This window comes from Triticum dicoccoides, chromosome 7B, assembly GCF_002162155.2.
Source record: "Triticum dicoccoides isolate Atlit2015 ecotype Zavitan chromosome 7B, WEW_v2.0, whole genome shotgun sequence".
Lineage (NCBI taxonomy): Eukaryota > Viridiplantae > Streptophyta > Magnoliopsida > Poales > Poaceae > Triticum > Triticum dicoccoides.
The window spans coordinates 683,655,337-683,669,881 of NC_041393.1; the positions used below are offsets into that span (position 1 = coordinate 683,655,337).

General features: G+C 46.6%; 1 pseudogene; it reads left to right on the forward strand.

Annotated features, from left to right (window-relative positions):
• The first annotated feature begins 850 nt into the window (after positions 1–850).
• LOC119339379 lies at positions 851–14,335 on the forward strand (annotated as a pseudogene).
• Positions 14,336–14,545: the final 210 nt, after the last annotated feature.

Below are 14,545 nucleotides of genomic sequence, written 5' to 3' on the forward strand. Positions count from 1 at the left end.
AATAGATCGGCGACCCCGGCGACCGTGACGCCGGCCACCGACCCCGACCCCTTCAGCGCCTCCCTCCGTGAAGCAGCCGGCAACGCCCAGCAACGCCAGCTAGCACTAGACAGGTTAGTGTTAGTTAGTGTTAGTGTTAGTTAGCTTAATTTAATTGCTGCTAGTGTTAGTTAGCTTAATTTGCTGTTAGTGCTAGTTAGTTAATTGCTGTTAGTGTTAGTGTTAGCCCAGTGATAGTTAGTGCTAATATTCATGCATGTGTGTTGCTGCTGTTTTTGAAATTCAGTTAGTGTTAATATTGATGCATGTGTGCTGCTGCTATTGACAGTAAATTCAGTTAACTGAATCATGCATGATTCAGTTAATTCAGTGTGTGTGTGTGATGATTTGGCTACTATTGAGATCTTCTATGTAGTGAGATCAGTTTTGCAGCTTATATTGATGATTTGGAAAAATATTGACCTAAGTGACCTATGTTTTGCTGGAAATGTTGATTCATTTCCATTCCGGCAAATTTCAGGTGCTCTATATGTGCACTTTCTAGCAAAGGTCATGCCAAAATTTTCCGTGAATTTTGGCATGACTTGTGCTAGAAAGTTGGACATATCGAGTGCTTGAGATTTGTCGCGACGGGAATGAACGACATTTCTAGCAAAACAAAGGTCGTCACTTTTTTTCATTATTCACTTTATTATATGAAGCTCGATAATTAAACGACTACGACATTGAACCCTAGGAAACATGACCGACACCGATGAGGCCGGAGGTTCTCACTCCCAGTTAGGTCGAGCACACGCCTACCTCGACTTTTTGCCGGATCAGGAGAGACAGGAAGCTGGGTGTCTGACGGATGACGACGGTGGTGGTGCCGGCGTCGACACTGATTCCACCAACGACACCGGCACTGAGACTGGCGCTGATGATGCTCCTAACTATAGCACGGAAGGTGGGACCTCCCAAGCCAGTGAGGGAAAGAATGAAAAGAGGACACGATGCCGAAATGAGCTCGGCACCGGAAGACTGGTGGTCATGACGGTGCACCCTGGCGAGTTCGAGCCAATAGAGCCGCGAGAAGTGGCAGCGTGTTACGGCAACCAACTAGCATGCATCCTACGGGATACCGCTAACATCAACACCAAAAAAATACGGAAGAATGATCAGTTGAAGAAGCTGCTTCTAACTAGGTTGCACGCAAGATTCCTGTTCCCCGGTCGTAATGACGAAGTCGACCCATGGGATGATCATGCCATGAAAAAATCAACAACAAAGCCCTAGGGAAGTTCAGCAACGCATTGAGCGCTTGGAAAACTAGGGTGAAAAAGGCGATTCAAGTAGACCATGAAACCTACGCCGAGATTGTTGCAGACAATCCGAAAATTACGGTAGAGGACTTTGAAAAGTTCAAGGAGACTTGCAATGAAGAAGCTGCCAAGGCCAGGTCGGAGAGAGGCAAGCAGCTGCAGGCAAAGAACATGGGGAACCACCTCCTTGGAAGTCGTGGTTACACGGGAAAGAGGCCTGTGTGGGCTAAGGAGGACGCAGAACGTGAAAGTCAGGGGATCCCTGACCCATTGGATGAGTTCACCGACCAGCAGGAGCACGACTTCATCAGGGCCCGATTCTCATGGGAACCCAAGAAAAAGACTTTTTTCACCGACGGGCCGACTAGGAAATTCATGAGAATACTGGTAATTATCCTTTTACCACCTTACATATTAGCTTTTGATCAACGAAGTCTACTACATTCTAGTCGCATTCGTAAATGATTCATGGTCCATTTTGCAGAGAGAGCAACACAAGCTTGCGGCAGCTGAGAGCGACTTGTCGACTCAGTCGACTCAGTCGTCGGCAAAGTACAAGTGGGACACTCCTTTCAATTGGGCCATGAACATAATGATGGGACACCCGCCCGGCCAGCGGCCGCAATATGGACGTGTGCATGGCGCCGGGGATGGGGCCACTTGGAAGTACTATTATAGCGAGGACCCCGAGGCCAAAAGACAGAGAAAGAAGTTCAGTCAAGTGACTATCGACGAGAAGGTGGCGCGGGCGATGGAGAAAGCAAAAGCTGAGACCAAAGCTGAGATAATCGCTGCTTGTAGATCTGATTTCGTGGATGCCTTTACAACCTTGATTCCAACAGTGGTCACATGGGTGCAACAAAATCCAAATGCGCCACCAAGTGAATTTCCCATGCCCAGCTTCACCGGGAGCAACTCAATGAACATCGCACCCATACCCGTACCTAGTATGGCAACCGCACCCGCACCTCCTCCAACACCTGCTCCTGCGCCCAGCTCTCACAGTAGCCCTAGCTCCGTATCTGGCTTTAATGTCGGGTCGTCGACATTGGCTGAGCTCGACGCCCTCATGGTAAATACGCGTCGTTGCACCTTCATCAACTCAACTAATTAATTAATCTTCAGTTGCCATTCTTTTTGGATCTCTGACGCCGCACATATATGTCTTTGTAGGCCGACTCCACTCCGTGTACCCTCCTTTACAACATGAAGGGCGGGTTAGTGGATGTGGGGAAGGGTACTATAGTGAAGCCTAAGGATCGATTGTTTCACCACCGGCAGATGACTGATAATGCCTTAAGGTTCTCCGTGGCGAGTGTGAAAGCGGGCTACGAGGGTCTCCCTCGTCTGATACAAACCGATGGAGAGGATGACGAGACCCCCACGCAGCTTGGCCAATGCAAAAATTGGCCGATCCTATGGCCGAAAAATATTCTTCGTGTCGAGGTGGCCGGGAGCACACCAACGGGACCTCATGAATGTATGACCACAACACCACCTACACAAGTACAACCATCATCTGTGCTGCTTGCTGAGATCGAGAGACATGAGGAAGGAGGGCCAACCATTCCGCCGGCAGATGATGCCATCTGCCCCATGGAAGAGGATAGGGATCATGACATGGAGGATGCTGACGATGACCCTAACCAGTATCTCAATACTTCCTTTGACAATGAAGTAATAGTGAGTCAACCATATGAATATGAGATGCATGTACCAGAGCCGAAACGTCCTCGGGAATGCAAGAAGTCTTTGTTCATGCAATCCTCACAGGACACGCCTCCAGATGCCGGCTCCACCCAAGCTCAACTACTTAGCCAGAGTCGTCCAATGTTGAGCCCGACAACACTAGGGGTGGTGCTCAGGGAGGGTCTGACAGACCCACCAGCACATCAGCCCACCAAGAAGAAGCAGAGGAAGAGACCAGCGGCAAGAAAATCCAATAAAGCTGGCAATGTTGGTTCTAGCAGCCAGCAGCCTTCGACCAAGGTTGACCAAGTACCGATGAAACATGCGCCATTAATCCATGTCGCAGGAGAGCCAATGGTACCAGTGAATGCACTAGCTGCCATAGAAGGGGATCTCAGTAGACTCCATGACCATGTGCTATCGACAGAGAGAAGCCTCCTCGCCTCGGATGATCCAGGATACCCACTTTATACGGTTCATGTGCCGAGCAGTTGCAAGATGTATGTCCACACATGCCCCGCGGACCTCTTCTTCCTGAGGTTTGATTACATCTTCCAGATGTTTCAAATGAGGACACTCGATTTTACGTTCGTCCGCCTGTATGCGCTGCACATGAACTACACCGTCAGGAGAGAGCAAGTCACCGGTCTTGTGGTCGCGGACCCATACTACATGCATGAGGGCTTCTTGTCAGTCAACGACGCCAACCGTCAATATGCGAGTCAGTACATCAAAGAATTCTTGGTCAGCAATAGTGACAAAGAAACGATTCTCCTACCTTATCATCCCAGGTAAGTCATCCGCATATAGCACTATAACACATACATCCTTTCGTGCATTTCAATAGTTACTTTGCACGCATGGATGCTAAACTTGATCGTATATTTTGCGTAGTGGGGGTGTCGTGACGTTCTCATTGTTCTTTACCCATGTTACTCCCGCGCTCTATATTTGGACACGTCGAAGAACATACAGAAGAAAGATTACATACACATAAAGTATGTTCTGGACAGAGCTATGCTGGGCTTCAGCATGTGGGGTGGCTACATCCAACACAAAAATACAAATAAGGCCGGGCTTTGTTTCACCCACAAGATTGACTTCTGTTGCATCCAGCAACCGGCAAGAAGTGAGAATGATGGATTCTACGTCATCCATCTAATGATGGAGTACAGAAGGGATGTGCAATCACTTTGCATGAAATCTTCATCCGATACCCATATCCAGAGATGGGCCGAAGCCTTTGGAGCCGTGCCGGATAATCGACTTCGAAATGATTTCTACCGGATCCAACAGGAAATTGCGTCCATCATCATCAAAGATGTCCTCGAAGAGAATGGGATGTTCTACGCCGGCCCAATATCACGAGCTGACGTCCGAACCCGCATTGCCCTACAGCGTCAGGACATGACGCCTTTCACTAAGCTTGGGTCTGTCCTCCCGGATATGGACAGATGGGAAGAGTACATTGCTTAAAAACAATGTGTCGGTTTAGTTACTTGTTACTTTCTGTACGACGAAACTTCGAATCTCTCAGTACGACGAAACTATTAGATGTATGGTGTCGCGCTCTATTTAATTACTTTCGGTACAATAAAATTTGTTAAATATGTTTAATATATATGTTGCTTCTATTTCATAACCGTTTTGTTGAATTCTCTTCATGGTATATATATGTGCATCTCTGACAGGTATATAGATCAACGATGGCGAGGAAGTGGTATGCCGTGTATGTAGGGCATGTTCCGGGTGTGTATGATGAGTGGCCAGAGTGTTAGGCCCAAGTCTCTGGCTTCTCCGGCGGAAGCCAGAAAGGGTTTGATAGCAGAGCGGAAGCCGGGGCTAGTTACTTGAGATTCATAGCAAACCAGGGGATTCAAAACCAGCGCCGCTACAAAAACTACTACATAATACCGCTTTTGATCATCGTGATCGCTCTTATCGTGTATGTCTTAGTTTAGGTAGATGATGAAACATGTGTCTACGGTGACAATGTAAGATACATGTCATCATTATAACTTGTATCGCTATTTCGAGATGATGATGAGATCGACATCATTTGTGTTGAGACTATGTTGATATGATGAGACTATGTTGTACCACTTTGATGATGATGATAAGACATTCCTTTTTCATATAGTTCCAGTGTATGTGTATGTTGTAACTGTATAAAACATGTAAAAATACGAATACAGCAACATAAAAAAAAGAAACTACTAGCAGTATCGTGGGGGTATTGGAGTAGTAGTAGCGCTGCTTACCAGTAGCGTTTGTTTGTTGGGCCACGCTACTAGAATTAGCAGTAGCGATGGGCAGAGGCGCGCTACTGCTAGATACAGATAGCAGTAGCGCTGGTTCAAACAAGCGCTACTGCTAAAAAATAGTTGTAGCACCATAGCAGTAGCGCGCCCACCCACGCTACTGATAAGGGTTTTCCTAGTAGTGCACGCAAGCCAGCATGTCCATCGCCGCCCCTCCAGGAGCAAGACCATCGGATGCGGCACGTGTTGGGGAACGTTGCATGGAAACCTCTTTTCTATTCGGGAGGGTGGGGGTTTTTTGAACATGTTGTGTTCTCATATTATTTTTCCTGCAGTGTATTATTTTCTCTGCCAGAACACATGTACTCAAGATGCTCGGCCTTGCCATAACTGAATACACTAGTTTAATGGTCACAGTGAAGACAAACCATGGTTATAAGTTCTGAGTTGGGTTGATGAACCAAGAAAATCGCTGCTTTTTTTATGGCCGAACTTGGATAAACTTTCTCAAGTGTTATAGACTGAAAGTTGGCGCACGAATGTTGATGGAAATAGCAGAACCTGGTCCCATCTTCACTGCGATCTTCCACCCCGACGTCGTTCTAATTGTTCATCCATGTTATTTTTGTATCTGGTTCTTGCTTGTTGCCTTGATTACTTCTTAATCCACCTATTCTGGCTAACTAATCACAATTTAACTTTAGAAGTAGCAACGAATCTCTCACGAAGATGCTGCTTCTAACTAATATTTTCTTATAATTGGTGGCATGTGTTGGTTTTTTCAGAGTTAAGTAGTCTGCTCATTTGTTACTGTGTAATAACTCGGCTGTTACTGATGGCACGGAAGTTGACTGGATCGGCATCCACAAGTTCCTACGCTTTATTGATCGTCTTGAGGTCCTTGTGGGGCGTTTCAATGGTGGAAGGCCACGTGGGATATGTGTGCCACTGCTGCACTCGTTGAACAGGTCCAACTGTGTCGAGAAACTTATGGTACGAGTTGTTTTTTGTTATATATGTTGTTCATAAACTATTGCTTATACACAGTTTTACAGCTGTGATCTTTTTGAAACAGGAACTGCCCAGTTCTATTGTTCCTATACAGATGACTGACCATGGTCGGGTCAGACTTGCGCTTGGTCACAACATGATGTTTATGTCGACCTACTCAATTCCCCTTAGAGGTAAAAAGATACTTATTCATGGGTGGTCTCAAATAATGAAGGCCCATTCATCTTGGAGAATAGGACAGAAGATTATGTTCATGCTTTTCCATGGATCTAAAGCGAATATCCTGTTTATTGACCACATTGCGAGATGAAGCCGCTTTCAGAAGGTTGTGGATGCGCGGGGTGGCGGTCCTGGGGCTTGGCGGCCTCACACTTGGTTAACTGTAGGCAAAGTAGCACTGTTCGAGGCGTGCTTTGTACGGTTGAAGATGTATAAGTACTCATACTGCTTTCAGCTTTGGTTGTTAAGTGCCCCTACTGGTTTCAGTTAAGGTTGTTAAGTACTCCTGCTGCTTTTATAGTATGTCGTGTTTCTTCAGTCCTGTCTTCCTCCAGCCGCCAAAACTAAACCAGCGCCAGCGGGGCCGCCTGCTTCCGCCTCCCACGGCTGACAGCGCCTTAGTGCATGTATCGCCGCCCCACCGTCTCCTAAATCGTTAACGCCGGCGTCCTCCGCGCGGTTTGGTGCGCTCGCCGCGACGCCGCCATTTCACGTTGTCAACATGGTCAACAAACAACAGGAATCGGCAGAAGTATGTGGATAGGATGACAATAGGGGCCCACCACGTCAGCGTATGGAAAAATAAAATGCTTCTTCCTAGTGTTTTCCTGACATCTTGGACCCATGACATTCTGAGCATATATAGTCAATAGACAAGAGAACATCACAAGATCGGCTGACACCTGGGACGTAGCTGCTCGAGCAGTATTTATTTTTGTTATTGTTGAGACGGAGTAGGGTTTGAACTGGGTTGTGGCCCGTCTAGCCCAGGCTTATATTTTATGTTCACCATGTGACCAGCCCAGCTATTTTTTCTTTGTAAAAATGAGCCGAGTTTATTTTTTCTGAGGAATACCCAATCCAGGCCTACTTATTTTTCTACGCCCTGATGGGCTGCAACTCTTTCAAGACGCCTGCAAATCTTGAAAGTAATATGAAATGGGTTGTAAATATAAAAACAGATGACAAACTGGCAATTACTTTATTTATTTTTCACATTTTCAGATTCCTATTTCACTGGGCATTAACCTAATTTAAATATATCTTCAAAGTACTTTAAATCTGGCTCGACATTTTGGTATTAAAAATAGTTTGGAACCCACAGAAATATGCGAAATTGGCCCTGGCCAACCAAAAAAATGACTGCAATAAATTGCATAAGAAGTTGCCATGAGCTATATATAAATTATTTAAAAAAGAAGGAGTGGTCTGACTTGTGGGCCTGTTTAGTTGACGCGTATGCAAGATTTTTTTAGTTATTATATACGTCAACAAACGATTCTAGCAGACGTAACCGTTGGATGTCAATCCAACGGCCGTCGTGTTTCTTAAATATCTGATCTTCTCGCTCCAGCCGCCAAAGCAGCGCCGGCGGGACCGCCTGCTCCCGCCTCCCGTGGCCAGCTGTGCTGCCGCGCAGGCCTCAACGCCCCCTACTACTCACACTGCTGGCCAGGGCATCCCTCTACTCACCCACACCCTCTATTATTCTGCGGCGACGGCAGCCTCACACCGCAGCCGAACCGGTGAACCCTCATAATCCTCTCTTCGCGGGCTTTCACTGCCGCGTCTTCCCCAGCTCCGCGTCGTCCCCTTCCAAGGCTTCGCCGTCGTCCACCGCCCTTCTGCTCTCGGTGCGGCGTGGTCAACGTGGTCAAGGAATGACTTCCATTGGACATGGACTGTACGTGGAGAGGCTGACAGCTGGGTCCATGACCGCAACAAGGAAGTGCCTCCTTATTACTCGGAAAATAATGATACCTCCACCTGACAGCAGGTACCCATCGGACGGGCCACCGTATTTCGCGAAAAAAAATGTTTCCCCCCTCACTGCTGGGACCCACCAGCTACATCTTCGCACGCAAGGAAGTGCGTCCGGGAAAAAAAAAGATTCGCCCTCCTGACTGCTGGGACCCACCAGCTACATCTTCGCACGCAAGGAAGTGTCTGACAGTCGGGACCCACCTGGTCGAAGCGTACGTAGCGTTGTCATTCTGGTCGCAAACGCGTACGTACATACTGATGGATGTAGAGGTGCGCACGTGTCATAGTAGAGGCACGCACGTAGCATGTACACGTACATACAGCGACCAGGGTGCAAGAAAGAAAATACGGCCACATATGTGTACATACGTATGGGCGGGGTTTCAAACGCCTACTCGCACATATATATGTATGGCCAGGGCTCGTGTACATGGCTAGGTCGGAACGGAGAAACAATGTCGTCGTCGTGTTCATGGGCACTACAAGAAATATGCTATCTTGTGACCTCCACTATTGGTCACTGAAAGGTCATAGTTTTTCATTTGCGACCTTTTTGTGACCAAAAACAAAAGGTCAAAAGCTGAGGGTCGTAAACTGACTATAGCGACCTTCTCTGTGATATGTAAAAGGTCGTTGGTTCTTTGACAAAAATTTTGGTCACTAGTAGCCTCCCCAAGCCACGTAGGCATTCAGCGTGGCAAGATGATGTGGCAGAAGAACCATCCCGGTCCGATACGGCGTTTTACATGGGCTGAGCCCAACAATTCGGGCTTTTTAATGTTTATTTTTTCGGTACATTAAGCGTGCCAAGCCCATTTCAGCCTTTTATTTATTTCTGGGCCAGGGCCTTTTAACATTGTTTGGGCCATTATATTTTGGAGCTGGTCCCACTTATCATCTTCAAACACATTGGGCCCACTTGGCAGAAAATTCAAAACTGCTTAGATTATTTGCATAAGTGGATCCCACAAATTAGGTTTCCATTCCACACGTTTTCAAATCACATACATAATCAATATTTCAAACGGAACAGTGCAAATGTAGTTCATCAAATAAAACTAACTAAGTCTATTACAATCTGTACATAGTTATTACAACCCAAATATGCCTACTATTACAACATTACAATATTTACATTCTATTACAATCAAATAGAAGAGACTCTTTGCTGAGTAGAGCTATATGGTTTCGAACTTCAAATTTTGTAGACCTGGAGCTCCTGAACACAAAGACAAACATCATTAGAGATTAGAGTGTACACATGCTAGGACTAGCATTGGTTAAAAATAACTAATAATCACATGACGAAGTCCTAGAATGAAATTTCAGTAGTGACCAGATCTATAGGAAACAGAACAGCCATGACAAAAATCCTAACCAGAATGCATTTAATAAAAATGGATTGCATCTAGTTACTGTAGTAGTGCAAGCTAACAACATGAAGGTTCCATGTAGTTACTGTAGTAATTAACAAGATGATGTATAGTTGGTATTTGCAATAGCTGAGGTACATGTACGTATATATTTCTCTAGTTCTAATTCCCTTACATGACAAGAAATGAGAACAGACAACAAATTATCAGGTTTGCAAGCTAAAGCAGGACATAAAGCAAACTTCTGTGAGGCACCAGAATTCTAGAATACCAAGATATAGTAGATTTACTTCATTTTTTTGCTACTAAAAAACAAACAGTTTACTGAGATAGGACAGTGGCATTAATACTAATCAAGTTACTCAATCATAAGGCATGTGAGCAGGATTGATGAATATGGCATGAAACACCAGCAATGTGAAACTGGACATACAAGAAGAACAGAAAAAAGAGTAAAATTGTTTAAGATATATAGACAAAAACACATGTAGCAATGTTATACATAGCAAAACTTCAGTATTTGGTGGTACAATGAAAGAGCAGTTCAGTTGAAGAATTTAGCTTGCCATTCTCAATTTTACTACTTAAAGACATAATGTAACAAATATTGGATACTGCACAGCAAGCAAATAGTGCAATAAATTTACTGGTCTATGGATATGATCACAAATTTACAGATGGTTGGGTTGGGTGAACATAGCTTTTCTGTGTAAACAATTTTACAAGGCCTATTTTAGTTTGTTGTACACAAATATTTACTACTTATGTGCAAGTGTATCTAATTTAGTTTTCTATATTTCTGGACAGCAAACTAATTTACAAATATTGGATACTTCACAGCAAGCAAATAGCTTGCCATAAGTTTACAAGGCCTATTTATTCAGCTAATTTACAGATCAGTTGTGTACTATCTAAAAAAATAAACATTTTGGTACCCCAAAGTTGCAGATCATGTATGATTGCCTAGTTAGGAGTAGAATTCCAATGGAGATAATGCACATGTAGCAGGTACGTAAAGGACATTTTGCAGGAAGTTTATGAATGAGAATATTAGCCTAGTAGCAGCAGCTTTGACAAATGAACAGATATTGGATACACTTGCACATAAGCCAGGATCAACTGAAGATGGTTCAAACTACTACTCCAGTACATACTAATAAAACTTGACACGGGCTAGTTTAAACTACATACTAATAAAACTAGATCAAGTTGGTGACAGACATCAGATGCTTCTAAACAAGCAAGGGGCATCGCTTCCTACTCCTAAAATGAAGAGAACACACATGTGGCGCTATGATTGATGCAGCAAAAAGAAGGCATCCGTGCAGTCTGTTTCATCCTACTGATTGTGCCGCTTGTGAGGCACCGATTTCAATTTGTAGGCACGCTGGTGTTCTGTAGTTTGCGAAACCAGAGGAGGAGGCTGAACAGAGAACCTTTGTTGTCTCCGGCATTGACATTCACGCGAAGCTTCTCGACTAGGTAGACGCACACCGACATCCTCCCGTGGCCGGTGGCGGCGTGCAGCGCCCCGGATCCTCCGTCCCTGGCGGCCTCCACCGCCTCCTTGACGTGGCCCTTCCCGCCGTCCAGCGCGCTCGCGGTGCCTGACGGGAAAAAATCGCGCCCAAATCAGGATCGAGCCCAAACAAACACCGAAGCGGAAAACCAGCACGGGGAGAGGGAGGCGCGGGCGTACCCTTGAAGCGGCCGAGGTCACCGTCGGCCACCGCCTTGAGGAGCCGGCGCTGCTTCTGGCCTGCAGCTGCAGGGGGGAGGAAAGGGGACGGGGTTAGGGCCAATGCGGGGTAGGAGGCTGGGTCGGGGGGAGGAGGGTGCTTACCGGAGGTGGGGGCGGCGCCATGGCTGGCGGGGTGGAGGTGGGGGGCGGCGCCACTTGTTGGCCGCCCTCTGGACGCCAGCGCCGCCGCCCTTCGTGCTAGAGCCGGCAGCCCCGGCGACAGCGGCAGCCTCCTCCTCCTGGACGTGGCCGTCATCCGCGTCGAGCGACGGGTGCGGGCGCTTCTGCGCGGGCATTCCGGCCGCCTGGCTGCCCTTCCCGCTCTTGGCGCGGCGCTCGTCCACGGGGGAAAGGACGGTCGGGCGCGTGCGGGCGGGCGGAGGAGTGAGAGGGAGGAGGCAGGAGGTGGGTGGAGGCGGATCGAGACGGATCTGGGAAGCGCATGGGGGAGGCCATGGACGGAGGAGGAGCGAGAGGAGGGGGCGTGGGTGAGATTGGATCGGGAGGTGGCGGCGGCGGCGAGCAGATGGGGGGAGAAGGGTGCGATGAGGGGAAGGGGTGTGATGTGAGCTAGGTTTTGTGCTGCGGTGGGGTGGATGGACGGATGGATGTGGGATGGTGAGATGGATGGATGGATGGATGAGTGCCATGTCATCGATCCGTGGGAATGGTTCTGATTGGTTAGGTAAATCAGTGATTTAAAAGAGCTTCCAAGTACAAAAACTAGAGGGATTTTGTAAAGTAGCTATCAAAAATATTTTTGCAAAAGGGTACCACACAAATTTTCACTAGAGTTAGACCACATTTTATGGATAAAGACCAATTTGTACGCATTTCTCATCTTTCTAGCTATTTTTAATCATTTTTCGAGTGCCCCAAATGATGTTTTTTTTAAGAACCTACCAAATAATTATTGCAAGATTGCACCAAATCATTTTTCTAAAATACTAGGTCATATATAATGCATAATTGACCAAATGGTTGGGTGTAAAAAGTTTTGATCCACCTCTGGTGAAAAAGACCACGCTTGCCAGGGAGGTGTATGGGCTGGTCGGTGACGGGTTCGATTGCCGCACGTCCGTGCGGGCCGGCTGAAGCTCCGACATTGCCAAGGTGCTCGGTGATATGCTATTCCAAGTGGACCGCGAATACAGAGGTCGAGCTGTTGGTGGCTATTATGTACATATGTTGATTAGTGAGCTGACGGATTATTTCTAGACATCATCTAATCAATCATCGATAAAACATTACTCCCTCTGTCCCATAATATAAGAACGTTTTCAAGCTATTATGGGACTGAGGAAGTAGTAGTCATGTTTCCTCTTGGTTGACACATACATTTATGCTCTCTGACTGATCACTTCCTTTTGGTCATTGTAGGTATCTTGTCATGGTTGATGATGTATGGAGTGTTCAAGATTGGGAGATCATCAACGACTGTTTTCCGGAGAACAATCTCGGTAGCCGGGTAATCATCACAACACGAATTGAGGCCGTTGCGAACGCCGCAGGTGACCATGTTTACAGGACTCGTCTTCTCGACGAACATGATGCTGAAACTTTGTTTTCCCAAACAAGTTTTGGCGGTGTGGGTGGGTGCCCTCCTCATTTGAAGGATATTTCAGCTCAGATCATGAGAAAGTGTGGGGGTTTGCCACTCGCTATAGTAAGCGTGGGTGACCTGTTAGCCAGCAAGGCGCACACAAGAGATGAGTTTGAGCGGTCTGGCCTGAAATGGCGGGCAAATTCAGAGATAGAAGGGATGAAACATATCATCAAACTTAGCTACAACGATCTTCCTCCTCATCTCAGGCCATGCCTGTTGTATCTGAGCATATTTCCTGAGAACCATGAGATCGAAATAGAGCGTCTTGCGAGGCGATTAACTGCAGAAGGGCTCATCAGTGAATGCTGTTACAGAGATATGGAGGAAACAGCAACAGACTACATAAATGAGCTCATTGACAGAAACTTAATCCTGCCATCCCGGCTGAACCATGATGGCACCCATCGGGGAGCTGCATTGTTCATCCAGTAGTACATGATTTCATCGTGTGCATGTCCATGGAAGATAATTTTGTTACTCTGGTACATGCTCAACAGAAATTTGCCCCGTCTGGCTATCGCGCCGTCCGACGGCTGTCTTTGTTGAATAGCAGTAAATATGACCAGTCTGTTGCACCAATAGATGGGGCGAAAGTTTCTCGTGCTCGCTCCATCACCGTATTTTCTCACACCGGTGGCATGCCTCGTCTGAATTATCTCAGTGTACTGCAAGTTCTGGACCTCGAAGACTGTGAAGGTCCACTATGCCTTGATGGTCTCTGCAGATTGCTGCTTCTGAGGTACTTCAACCTCAAGGGAACAGATGTCAGCATGCTCCCACCAAAGATAGGGGAGCTAATATGCCTAGAGACACTGGATGTGAGATCCACAAAGGTAAAAGAGCTACCTCCCAGCATTCTCAAGCTGGAAAATCTAAAGCATTTGCTTGCTGGAAATGCGAGGTTGCCGACCGGGATAAGAAAGTTGAGGTCAGTGCTGACAGTTTCGTGTAGCAATATCGGAAACAGCGCCGATGCGGATATCCTTCAAGAGCTTGGTGAAATGGCAAGCTTGAGTGAACTGGAACTATTTTGCAACTTTACACAGATGTCTGGGGGTAAGGAACAAGTCACGTTTCCGAGTGACGGGTTTAAGAGTCTTAGGAAACTTTCCATTCGATGCAACTCGCCATCGGTGGCCTTCATGACCGGCGCTCTATCGAAGGTTCGAGTGCTTGAGCTGAAGTTGGAACAACCTGTTTCGGAGAGGTCAAGAGGTGTGTCTGGCATAGAGCATCTGCCGCACCTGAAGCACATGCTCATGGAGTATTCGCAGCATGATGCGGGTGCTGCAGCAGCAATGGCTGTAGTCAGGAAGGTTGTTGAGACCTGCCCTAGATGTGAAGTGATCACTGTGAACGTTGATAGCTAGCGAGAGCCATAAATTGAGTTCTGGGGCATTGGGCGCATTTGATTCCGAGCAAGTACGAGGCTTTCGATGTTTATTGCAAACACTTCCGTAAAGTTGGTGATGCTCTCATGATTGTGTAGTGAGTTGGTTTTTGAATAAGTGATGTCCCTAAGCATTATCATTCCTCAAATAAAATGTGTGACGTTTTTTAACAAGTGATGTCCCTACATT